This window comes from Thalassophryne amazonica, chromosome 2 (genome assembly GCF_902500255.1).
Source record: "Thalassophryne amazonica chromosome 2, fThaAma1.1, whole genome shotgun sequence".
NCBI classification, from domain to species: domain Eukaryota; kingdom Metazoa; phylum Chordata; class Actinopteri; order Batrachoidiformes; family Batrachoididae; genus Thalassophryne; species Thalassophryne amazonica.
The window spans coordinates 34,152,088-34,164,463 of record NC_047104.1 but is presented as its reverse complement, the minus strand read 5'-3'; positions in this window follow the sequence as shown (position 1 = coordinate 34,164,463).

Genomic DNA, 12,376 nt, shown 5'->3' with positions numbered 1-12,376 from the left:
TCAAGTGAGTATCCGAGAAATTGTCGAAGAGCTGAGCATGTCACAACATGTCCTGTGAGACCAACACGGAGGTGCTTTCGTTCCGCGCCATTAGTGGCTCCGTGGCGAATTCCTCCGCTCCTCTTTTCATGACAAAATCTCCTTTAACAGTGGACTGTGCCGGAAAAGTGCTGATGTCCACCTTTTCTGCCATTTCTATGGTAGTCAGACGACGTCCCGGATCAACACAGCATTCAGTTTGGAAATGATCTGGTCGTTTCAGCCTGTCGATCGCCGCTCAGAGCGCGGTGCGCCCTCCGCCAATGTGCACCGTCTTTAAACTGGCTGTACCACTCCTTAATCTGTGTGATGCCCATAAAATCGTCCCCGAAAGCCATCTGAATTTTCCCAATGGTGTCCACCTGGCTGTCTCTCAGTTTCTGGAAAAATTTGATGCAGCACTGCTCCAGCCATTCAGACATTTTCCTCACAATGAAAATCGATGAGGGGGAGGACCAGTGCTCATTCAAAGCGTGCTCACAGGTGAATGACGCAACCGACAGGCGTGAAAAAACTCACGCATGCGCACAAAGGTTCAAGCTTGGCTGATGCAATCACACGTGATTCAAATCCATAAGGTTATTGCAAAAAATAAAAAGGTTTGATACTTTTCTAACAGACCTCGTAAGTTTTTCAACAGCCCGGGGTCTCCGTTGTCGTATTTTGTGCTTCATAATGCGCCACGCATTTTCATTGCCCGACAGGTCTGGACTGCAAGCAGGTCAGTCTAGTACCCGTACTCTTTTACTACGAAGCCACGCTGTTGTAGAACATGCAGAATGTGGCTTGGCATTGTCTTGCTGAAATAAGCAGGGATGTCCCTGAAAAAGACATTGCTTGGATGGCAGCATGTATTGCTCCAAAACCTGGATGTACCTTTCAGCATTGATGGTGCCATCACACATGCTGGCTTTGAACTTAGCGCTGGTAACAATCTGTATGGTCTTTTTCCTCTTTTGTCCAGAGCACATGATGTCCATGATTTCCAAAAACAATCTGAAATGTGGACTCATCAAACCACAGTACACTTTTCTAATTTGCATCTGTCCATTTCAAATGAGGTTCGGCCCAGAGAAGGCGGTGGTGTTTCTGGATGTTGTTGATGTATGGCTTTCGCTTTGCATGGCAGAGTTTTAACTTGCACTTGTAGATGTAGGGACATACTGTATTAACTGACAATGGTTTTCTGAAGTGTTCCTGTGCCCACGTGGTAAGATCCTTTACACAGTGATGTCGGTTTTTAATGCAGTGCCGTCTGAGGGATCAAAGGTCATGGGCATTCAATGTTGGTTTTCGGCCTTGCTGCTTAAATGTAGAAAGTTCTCCAGATTCTGTGAATTTTCTGATTATATTATGGGCTGTAGATGATGGAATCCCTAAATTCCTTGCAATTGAACATTGAGAAACATTGTTCTTAAACCGTTGGACTATTTTTTCATGCAGTTGTTCACAAAGTGGTGATCCTCACCCCATCTTTGCTTGTGAACGGCTGAGATTTTTGGGGATGCTCCTTTTATACCCAATCATGAGTGTCCTCAGTTCCCAAACACTTATTGAGTGTTGTTAGAAGGAAAGGTGATGAAACACAGTGGTAAACATACCACTGTCCCAGCTTTTTGGAAACGTGTTGCAGGCATCCATTTTAAATGAGCAAGTATTTCCACAAAAACAATAAAATTTAGCAGTTTGAACATTAAATATCTTGTCTTTGTGGAGTATTCAATTGAATATAGGTTGAAGAGGATTTGAAAATCATTGTATTCTGTTTATATTTACATTTTACGCAACGTCCCAAGTTAATTGGAATTGGGGTTGTACATGTAAAGGATCCTTTATGTTGCTAAACATGAAATTTTGTAGACGTAGCCCTGAGGGGGTTGGCGGTAGAGCTAAAATGCACCTGGATCCTCTTGGTTGTCTGCTTCGATATCAGATATGTGAGATAACGGGAGAAAATCCTTCAACTTCAGTGACCTCAGTGGCAAAAGCAAACTGAAACTCATTGTCAGTTTCTGTGAAGCATCCTAACAAGCAAGAGTGAACTCTGATGAAAATGAAGTAAACCCGTCCATCAACAAGACACAGTTTCTTTGTGGCTTTCCACTCCAGTTATTCCTATATTTCCAGAAGTGTAGTCATCAGCAACAGGCAGAAGCTGTGACCGAAGCTGTGATAGAATGAATCTGGCCCAATCTGGTCCAAAAACTGTATAGGTATGAACAGAAAATGCATGGGTCACACTGGGAAATGTCACACAGTAACTTGTTTTCAGCCCATTTGTCAGTTGGACAGTATGGTCAAAGCTTTTAATTGAGATGTGAGACTCTATATTCACCTTTTCAGTGCACCAACTTTGATAACTTTCTTTTAAAATGCTTCATATTCACTTTATAATTTGTTTGATTGAGCCATATGTTCAAACACTGTGGCCACACCTATCTGTTGAACAGTGTGGTATAGTTTCCATTACCATCCATACGTTAGCAAATTTTGATTGAGCCCTCAAAGGCAGGAGCGCGTTCTCCGGTATGTGACAGCTGGCATAAAATCATTTCAATTAGTTTTAAATCCAGGTTGGGACTTTTTTTTTCTGACCAGTAAGTCACAGTCACAAAGTTGTCTATGTTTAATTTTAACTTAGATGGTCCACTTTGCACTAGTTGTGTGTAAAGATAACAGCTTGACCCAGCGTATAGGCAGTATAAATGTGGGAAAAAAGTCAACTTTCACTATTCTTATAATAAAACTAGTTAAAAATGTTTATCTTTTAATATAAAATAAAACCATATTAATTTAACTGCATAGCAAAGCCTATTAACTCATTGAGTGCCATTGACGCTTAAACGCGTCTTTTCAGATAGTAACGCTCAGCGCCAAAGATGTGTTATCGCGCCAGTTACATTTTTTTATGGGGGGGTAATCAGATGATCTAGCTTGTGTAAAAAAATTAGAGATGTAATCACAAGGGAACCCATTCTGTGGGTGGTAGCAGTGTGAGTGTGGACCGGAGCGCGGTTCGCTCTCCACCATTGTGCGGGCGTCTTATGGTTGTACCACTCCTAATCTGACTGGTTTCCACCTGGCTGTCTGTCAAACTATGATGCAGTCGCGCTGCTCCAGTCGTTCCGTCTTTTCCTTGGAATGAAAAAACGCCGGACACACGACACACACCTCACACAAAGGCTGCTTACAAGCAAATGATGCAATCGACAGGCTCATGCAAGCACACATGATTCAAATCCATCAGGTTTTTGAAAAAAATAAAAAGGTCCGATACGCAGGAGCCAGAGGGAAAAGACACGCCGCCAAGAGAAGAGACAGACGGAGTCACTCCCCTGACTTTTTTTTTTTTTTTGGTGCATTATACAATAGCATCACTTTTCATAATGTTTGAGATGTCACTGAAGCAAAAACAATTATAATCAAAGACATTTTCTCCTTGAAATGTTGCTTGTCACAAAAAGCCAATTTTCTGTTTTTTGTCAGAAATCAGCATTTTTAGTGATACCCACCCATGTTCTGCAGACAATTATTAAAGAATGGAAAGATGTACAAACAAACTGTTTTTTTTCTGATGATAAAGGAAAGTCAGAAGTTTCTTTTGGTATGTTTGTTGTTGACATGGACATAGAACTCAGTTTTCTATGGGTCTTGAAAAAACACAAATGCTGAAAAATCCTGGTACTGGGATGTTCTGAACTTTGAAAATGGCTGGCACTCAATGAGTTAAATAATAATGATGATCATAGTGTGGCAAGCTGCAACACAACAATTACAATCTTAGCGATTTGGCCTGGTGACCGCGTCATTATTTTATTGTACCATCTTGGTCTCGTTATCCCTACCGTTTCATTTTTCCCCCCCGGGCACCAAAAGCTCTGGCTCTGTTTTTGTTCTTTCATGCAGCTGGCCACAATAAATAATAGTTTTTCCATTGCATTGCATCAGGTAGCTAGCAGTGTTAATGTGCCTTCATCCATAGTTTGCTAATTCCTAAAGCCCATTTCACACCGGGCTTGCATACAGTTGCGCTAAAATACGTATGGAGTACGCTGGAAAATTGCGCACAGTTGGTGTACTCCCTGTGTAGGTTGGTGTGTGACGGCGCATGGTTGCATTCCTAGACTTGCTTATCGTAGCGTTAGGGTTGCTCTGGTCAAACCATTTATTAAAACACGCATAAATTAATGCAGCTGTCACACATTGACGACCAGTGTATGCCGACAACCCTGTTTCCACCAAGTGGTTCAGGCCGGTACTGCATGGTGTGGTGCGGGTCAGAAACAGAATAACATTATTATTATTATTATTATTATCATTATCATTATTATTATTGTCTTGGGGGATCATTTTTATTGTGTACAGAATGCTGATGAGTCTGGCTGTGGTAAATGCTACCGTGAATGAAGTGCTGTGACTCTTTAAACTTTTAAAGTGCTGGTTGCTTCCTGATCAGGTCCACTGATATGATCAGACCTGATCAGGTCTATGATAACCTGAATATTGAAGCGCTGTGATGATTTAAACTTTAAAAGTGCTAGTCGACTGCAGTCAGGTGTGATCAGACCTGCCACATATGTAGCCATCACTGCTATTTTTTTGCCTCTGTGGAAGTGTGCTCCATTCTCAAAGCGTTTTATGGAAAGCAAACGGCAGTCACGTTTTCCGACGTACAACAGGACACACTGCTGTCTCGTCACGGCTCATAACATCAGATCACAAAGTTCAGAGTCCTTGTGTGCCCCCCCCCCCCAAAAAAAGTGAGAATATTGCCATTTAAATTGACATACTTAAACATCACGCTTCTTGTTTGGGCATGCGAGAGAGAGACAGAGAGAAAGAGCGCTCATCAGAACTGTCGGACAGAGATGGCTGGAGACAAATGCAGGACTCGACACAGTAGCTCTGGTTCAATGATGCGTTTACTAAAGTGATCAGTGGGGTCTGGTACACAGAGAGGCAGTCCAAGAAAAGCAAATAGACGATGGCAATTGCATCATCAGTAATACAGGCAGGTGGTCAAACATAACGAGGAAGCAGGACTTAGGATATACAATGAACAGAATTAGAAACAATGGTACAAGGCACAACAATCACGCGAGTAACCAGTGCAACCAGTATAGTACTTCAGTACAAGCTGGAGATTGGAAACACGTGTGGAAACAGGGCGTGGCCCAAACAGAGTGTAACGCCCACCACCAAGCTCCAAGAAGGACAGACAAGAGAAGTGGGGGAAAGAAAACCAAAGTGGGAAACACCCAGCCAGAGAGATAACACAATCCAAAAAACAAACCCTAAATGGCACAAAATCAGAACAGTATGAAATGACGGACTAAACATGGCAAAATAATACGACAAGACATGATACATGACAGGACCCCCCCCTCAACGGCCGACTCCTGACAGTCAAGGGGAATCAGGATGCTGAGCATGGAAGGCAGTGATCAGTTCTGGGTCCAAGATGAAAGGGGAAGGGACCCAGGAGCGCTCTTCTGGCCCGTACCCCTCCCAGTCCACCAAGTACTGCACCCCCCTCCCACGCCGCCGAGACCCCATGAGGCACCACAATGTAAATGCCAGCCCACCGTCCACAAACTGGGCAGTCAGCGGGGGAATGGTTGGAGGGCACAAGGGACTGGTGTGGGCAGGCTTGATATGGCTGATGTGGAAGGTGGGGTGTATCCTCATAGACCTGGGCAGTTGAAGGCAGACAGAGACAGGATTAACAGCCTTAGTGATGGGAAACGAACCTACAAACCTGGGAGTGAGCTTCCTTGGCAGACCGCGGATGGGCAGATGGCGGGTGGAAAGCCAAACCCCTTGTCCCGGGAGTAGGCAGGTTCTTGCGATCTCTTCTTGTCTGCCACATCCTTGTAGGCCACCGAAGAATGCAGCAAAGCCCAACGGGCCCGCTCCCAGGTCAGTCAGCAGCAGAGGATGAGGGAGGAGGGATGAGGGCACATGTGATGTTAATTCTGTGGAAGAGAACAGAGAAGGTTGGTAACCATGCGACACATGAAACGAGTAGCCGGTGGACAGCGATGGTAAACAGTTGTGAGCGAGTTCTATCCACACTAACTGGGATGACCAGGAGGCCGGGTGCTGTGAAGCGAGAATACGAAGCCCTTTCTCTAACTCCTGACTGACCCTCTCAGTTTGTCCATTCGCCTGTGGGTGATACCCAGAGGTGAGGCTGGAGGTGACACCCAGTAGTTAACAAAACTCCCACCAGAATTGAGAAACAAACTGCAGACCCCGATCAGAAACAATGTCCTGTGGAAGACCATGCAATTTAAACACGTGGTTCAACAAGGCTTCCGCGGTTTCTTTGGCTGTGGGCAGCTTAGGTAGGGGTACAAAGTGGGCAGTCTTGGACAGGCGGTCCACAACAGTGAGAATCACCATATGTCCCTTGCAGGGAGGCAACCCAGTAACGAAGTCCACAGTGATGTGAGACCAAGGTTGGGTAGGGATGGGTAAGGGGTGAAGCTTGCCAGTAGGTGGTCGGGTGGAGGATTTGTACATTGCGCAAAGTATTCAGTTACATCGGTAACTAATCATGGTCACCAAAACCTTTCTCAGATGACTGTGACAGTCTTCCTGATCCCTGGAGGACAAGCAAAATGACTTTTGTGAGCCCAACCAATAACTTCCCCCCTTAGAGCACTGGGCACATACAGCCTTCCAGGAGGGCAACCCTGAGGTACGGGAACATTGTGGACCTTTGTCTCAATGTCCCAGGTAAGAGCAGAGAGGAAGCAGGAAGAAGGCAATATGGGCGTAGGTTCTGATGGTTTTTCTGATGAGTCCTCCCATTGGGAGAGCGCATCGGGCTTGTCATTTTTAGTTCTGAGCCGGTATGGTAATACAAAGTTGAATCGACTAAAGAAAATTGACCATCTCGCTTGCCTGAAATTGAGTCTTTTAGCCGAGCGTAGGTATTCAAGGTTCTTATGATCAGTCCACACTAAAAACTGTACTTCCAACCAGTGACACCACTCCTCCAAGGCCACTTTGACCGCCTACAGTTCGCAGTCGCCAATGTGATAATTATGCTCTGCTAGAGTTAGTTTCCTGAACAAAAAGCACAGGGATGTTATTTCTTATCAATCAGATTGATCTGAGACAAAACAGCTACGATCCCTACATTAGAAGCTTCAACTTCACCATGAACTGTCGGGCGGAGTCAGGGAGGAGTAGTATGGGGGCTGTAGTAAAGTGTTTCTTTAGGACCTGAAATGTCTCGTCAGCGAAAGGTCTGGAGGGAGGAGGTAACATTATGTGGAGGTAACGTTATGTGGAGGAGCTACCACCGAAATGAAATTTTGAATGAACTTTCGGTAAAAGCTGGTGAAGCCCAGAAACCTTTGGACCTCCCTATGTTCTTTTGGGGTAGCCCAAGCACACACAGTGGCAACCTTAGCCAGGTCCATCTGGATAGACCCTGGTGCAAGAATGAAACCCAAAAATGATACTGTAGACTTATGAAATTTTCATTTCTCAGCTTTGACAAATAAATTATTGCATAATAAAGTTTTGAGTATGCAAATGTCAGGAGTGTGTTTGTGCATCTGGGGAGAAGATCAGAATATCATCTAGAAACACAAACATGAACTTATTCAAAAAATCACGTAAAACGTCATTGATCAGGTTCTGAAAAACTGCAGGTGCATTGGTTAAGCCAAAGGGCATGACCAAATATTTGTAATGGCCGGTAGGAGTATTGAAAGCAGTCTTCCATTCATCTCCCTGTCTGATCCCCACTAAATGATAGGCATTGCGGAGATCTAGCTTTATGAAGATTGTGCCACCCTCTAGCAGCTCAAACGCGGTAGCAGTCAGTGGCAGGGGATAACGTTTCTTGACAGTGATGTCATTAAGCCCACAATAGTCAGGGACAGAGTGCCTTATCTTTCTTTTCTACAAAGAAAATCCCTGCTCCTGCAGGAGATGATGATGGACAAATCAAACCCGCCTCTAATGATTCTTGGATGTATTCATTCATGGCGATGTGTTCAGGGCCGGTCAGAGAAAATACTTCCTCCATGGGGGACTGGCACCAGGAAGTAACTCAATAGCGCAGTCATGCACTCGATGTGGAGGCAGTGATTTGGCTTTGGCTTTGCTAAACACTTGCGAGATCGTGATATTCTGGAGGAACCCTAGTCAGATCAGGATTAGGTGAGCTAGCGATTCATGCAGACGTTACAATACAGCACCCCGTGCAGGCGGAGCCCCAAGAAGTGATTTGTCCTTCGGACCAGTTTATCTGTGGACAGTGGTTTTTTAACCAGGGATGCCCCAAAATGCTGGAGTGAGTCATTTTATCGAATATGTGAAAGCTAATTGTTTCAGAATGAGTACCGGCTATGATCACCTGAACCGACTGAGTGCGGTGATTGATGTGACCGAGCTCATGTCCATCAACAGCGTGCATAACAAGCAGACATGAGAGACGGTACAGCTTTAGGTGTAAGGACCTTGCGAGAGAGGATTGCAATAAATTAGCGTCAGAACCAGAATCAATAAATACCAGTACAGAACAGGATGAATGATCGGAGATAAAGCTGGCCGTGATCACGTTTTGAGGAGAGGCATATATGATGGAATTTTGACTCACCTGTCATACTGGTTGTGACCGCGCGGGGGCACTCCTGGCTTGGCACTCAGTGACCACATGACCAGCTTGACCACAATAGAAACGCAGGCCCTGATCTCTTTGGCACTGCCGCTCCTCAGTGGTCAACTGGGTACATCCCAGCTGCATGGGTTCCTCAGTAGGTGAGCGTAACGAGCTGAAGCCGGAGGAGGAGGATCCGGCGTGATGTGCAGGAGAATCCGAGCACTGGGCTGAGGTGCGCACGTCTTGTCAGGGCCAGTCTGCCAGCCGGCGATTGGTGCAGATGGCTAGCACTATTAGCTTGTCCAACTTTTCCAGGAGATTGATCGTTATCAATTAATCCTGGATCTGCATCAACAGGCCTTGGAAGAAAACATCATGGAGTGCCCGTCAGGTTCCACTCGCTCTTCGCCGCCAGGATGCGGAAGTCACGTCTGCTTCCCTGCCTTAGACGCATCAGGAAACGGGCTGCCTCATGGCCCGGTGATGTGTGCTGGAAGACCTGGAGGAGTGCGTTCTTGAATGTCTGGAGTGAGTCACAAGCTGGAGACTGCCTGCTCCACTCTGCCGATGCCCATGCCACTGCCCGGCCGGTTAGGTGAGTTATGATGAATGCTGTCTTTGTTCTGTCAGACGGAAACATTGCTGACATTAACTCAAAATGTAGGTCACATTATGTGAGGAAGGGCTTGACGTCTCCGGATTCTCCGGAGAAATGCTCAGGTCAAGACAGCTGATTACAGACAACAGGGGTAGCTGTAGGTGTGGGCAGGGCAGTGCTTGGGCCTCTGCCAACACTCAGCCTCCGCAAACCAGCACCCTCCGGGAGGAGGTGACTGGTAGGTGGAGGGTGAGGTGGACGAGGCCTGATGTGTCAGGGTAGCAATAAGCTGGTCGATCTGTGTGATTACTGAGGACATGAAGGCGTCCTGTCTCTTGGCCAGGTCAGAGATTCCGGCACTTAATGCAGTGATGCGATCGTCTTATTCCGCTAGCTGGCGGCTATGGTGACGAACCGCCGACTGGAATGGGTTCGAGTCCACTGACTCCATTGTTTGCCTGATCGTTCTGTCAGAACTGTTGGACAGAGATGGCTGGAGACAAATGCAGGGCTCGACACAGTAGCTCTGTGTAGCGGGAAGAATATGTTTCAGGATATTTTGAAATTGTCACTTGTGGATAATTTGACCTCGAATAATGGGGGCACCACCTATGACTGAATGATATTATAAAAGGTTATAATATCACTGATTTAGGGTCAGTCAATAGGAAATATTAAATCAGTCAGGACATATCTCTCAGACATATCAGAGTAAGCAATTGATGATGATGACGTTCCCTGAGCAATTATTATATGACATTCCGATAACTTGTTTAGTTGCGGGAGTTTAAGAATGAATTCCATCTTAATCATCAGGGAATTTACTTTGGTATTATTAACGTGAGATGGTTAGTGACAGTGAATAGAATGAAATAAAACCACTCTGTTTATTTCTGACACCATGCCTCGGTCTTACTTGGATGCGCTGTGCAGATGGCCTCCGTGAGGTCAGATGCTGGGAGCTGTCTTGTTTTTCAGTTGATGAAACAGCTGTCTCCGGTACCTTGGCAGAAAGATTCTGCCGGGCACCACGCCCGGTTTCACTGGTTACCAGGGGCTCTTTTAGTTATTATGCTGCGACTTGCATCGGTAGCTCAGTCGCTGTTGCCAGCTCAGCTGACCTGGATGTTTTTATCTCTGCCGCGCTTGCCATCTGGGATCGTCAGAATAAAGGCTTGAGTGTCTTTATTTTCTATTCGTCAAAAACAAAAATTGGTCTTTCGTCATTGTCTGGTATGGTTGACTTTGTAAGAAAAATGTTTATGAGGTGAATTTGGAGTTCAATAAAAAAAAGGTTTTAATTTGGAAAAATCGTCAAAGGAAGTTAAATGTGCCTCCGCATTTAACTTGACAAAAGTAGAGAAAAGTTATTTGTAGAAAAATGAAAAAGTAATTTCTAGCTTTGCGTGCACAACCAAGAAATAAGTTTAGACAGCACATGGTGGCAGACAAAGGGTCATAAAACTTTTGGATGGATAGGCAGTGCCTCGAGACCCAAGAGAAAGAAGAGGCAAGAGGCAAAGAGTGTTGCATAAGAGAAGAGAAGAAACGGAGTGTAAGAGGGAGAGCGGAGCATAAGAGTCGAGAGCGATTCCCCGGGGGCGCATGCTTTTAAAGGGTTAAAAGCTCCACCCCCAAGAATTCTGGGTACTGTCGTCTTTCTCTGCATTCCTTTGTCTAGTTTTATAATAAATCAGTATCGGCTATCTTAAATTCCTGCTTAGAAACCAAGCAAGTACTGTATTGCAAAACTCTAGTAAACACAACTTCCTTAGAACTACCACACAGCATGATTATATATGAAAAAGCACATTGGATAAACTTTCACAAATCTATGATCAGAGCAAAATGCAGATATATATAAATTCCAGCGTGAGATTAAATGATCATGGTTAGATCTTTTCCTTTTCCTTTGTTTTCTGGTTATAAAACAAAGTACAACTTTTTAAATGTGGTTACAACTTTATAATACTGTACACGTTAATTACATGCCCTTCCCCAATTTGTTCACTTGCTCCACGGACTTGGGAAGGCTGGTTTTTGGATTTCATCATAAAACATGAAATCCGTTAATCTGCAGCCGATTTTGACCAGAGGAACTTCATTCTGATCACAACGTTGATGGTAATCCTTCTGTTGTATGGTTTTATAGGAATTGTGCTATGAAGACATAGTTCTAGGACTTTTGGGGACAGATATGTCTTTCTGTGGTCTGTTTTTAGAAGAGAAAGATGTTGGAGCCATCTGGCTTTGGAATCTGATAAGAACTCAGCTCCTCAGTAAAGCCCCGGTCACAACCCACCGTGCGTTTTTTTTTTCGCCGTACGTTTTCTGCAGATGCTACGGCCACTACGTTTTTGTGAAAACGTATGGAGGCAGTAGCAAGAGGAGGGAGGGAGTACGTTCAACGCACGTCTCTAGGAGTGTAACGATAAAGAGAATTGCAATAAGCAGTGTGTGTGTGTGTGGGGTTGCTTTTCTTTTTTATGAGCGGACCGAAGCAGCAGGTGTTTTCGGCGTCGGCGATGCATGAGCATGTCCAGCCTGCAGCGGTCAGTTGTATGAGTGTTTACTTGCCTCGAAAAGTTACATCTAGTTAACAGACTGAAGCTGTGGAGTGTGTGTTGCTGACGTTTGGAAATAAAGTAAAAGTTCAAGTGAGAAGTTGCGTTGTGCATGCAAGTCTGTCGGCCTCCATAGTATGTGATGAGTGCCGTAATCTGTACTGCCTACGTACGGATTTGGTTAATTCAATAGTAATTGAATGAAAATGTGCTGCTTTGAATCCATACTGAGGCAGTACTCACAGCATGCGTCATCTGTATTGCTGGTGAATCCACAGCCTGACCGCAGTGAAAGTTCTGCATGCACTAAAACCTCTACGGCGTGTCTGCGTGCTCCTAAATCTGTACTGAGGCAGTACTTACGACGTACAGATCTCCAAATTTAGCCCATGTTTTTGCAAGTAGACTGCACGCACGTGCAAGTACGGCGGGTTGTGACCACAGCTTAAGGAATGCACTTTGGGGGAGTCTTAACTCCTGGTAGGGGGCAGTTTTATGACACCTGGCCATCCTGTGTTATCCTCAGGAAAGCCTCCTTTTGACAAATCGATA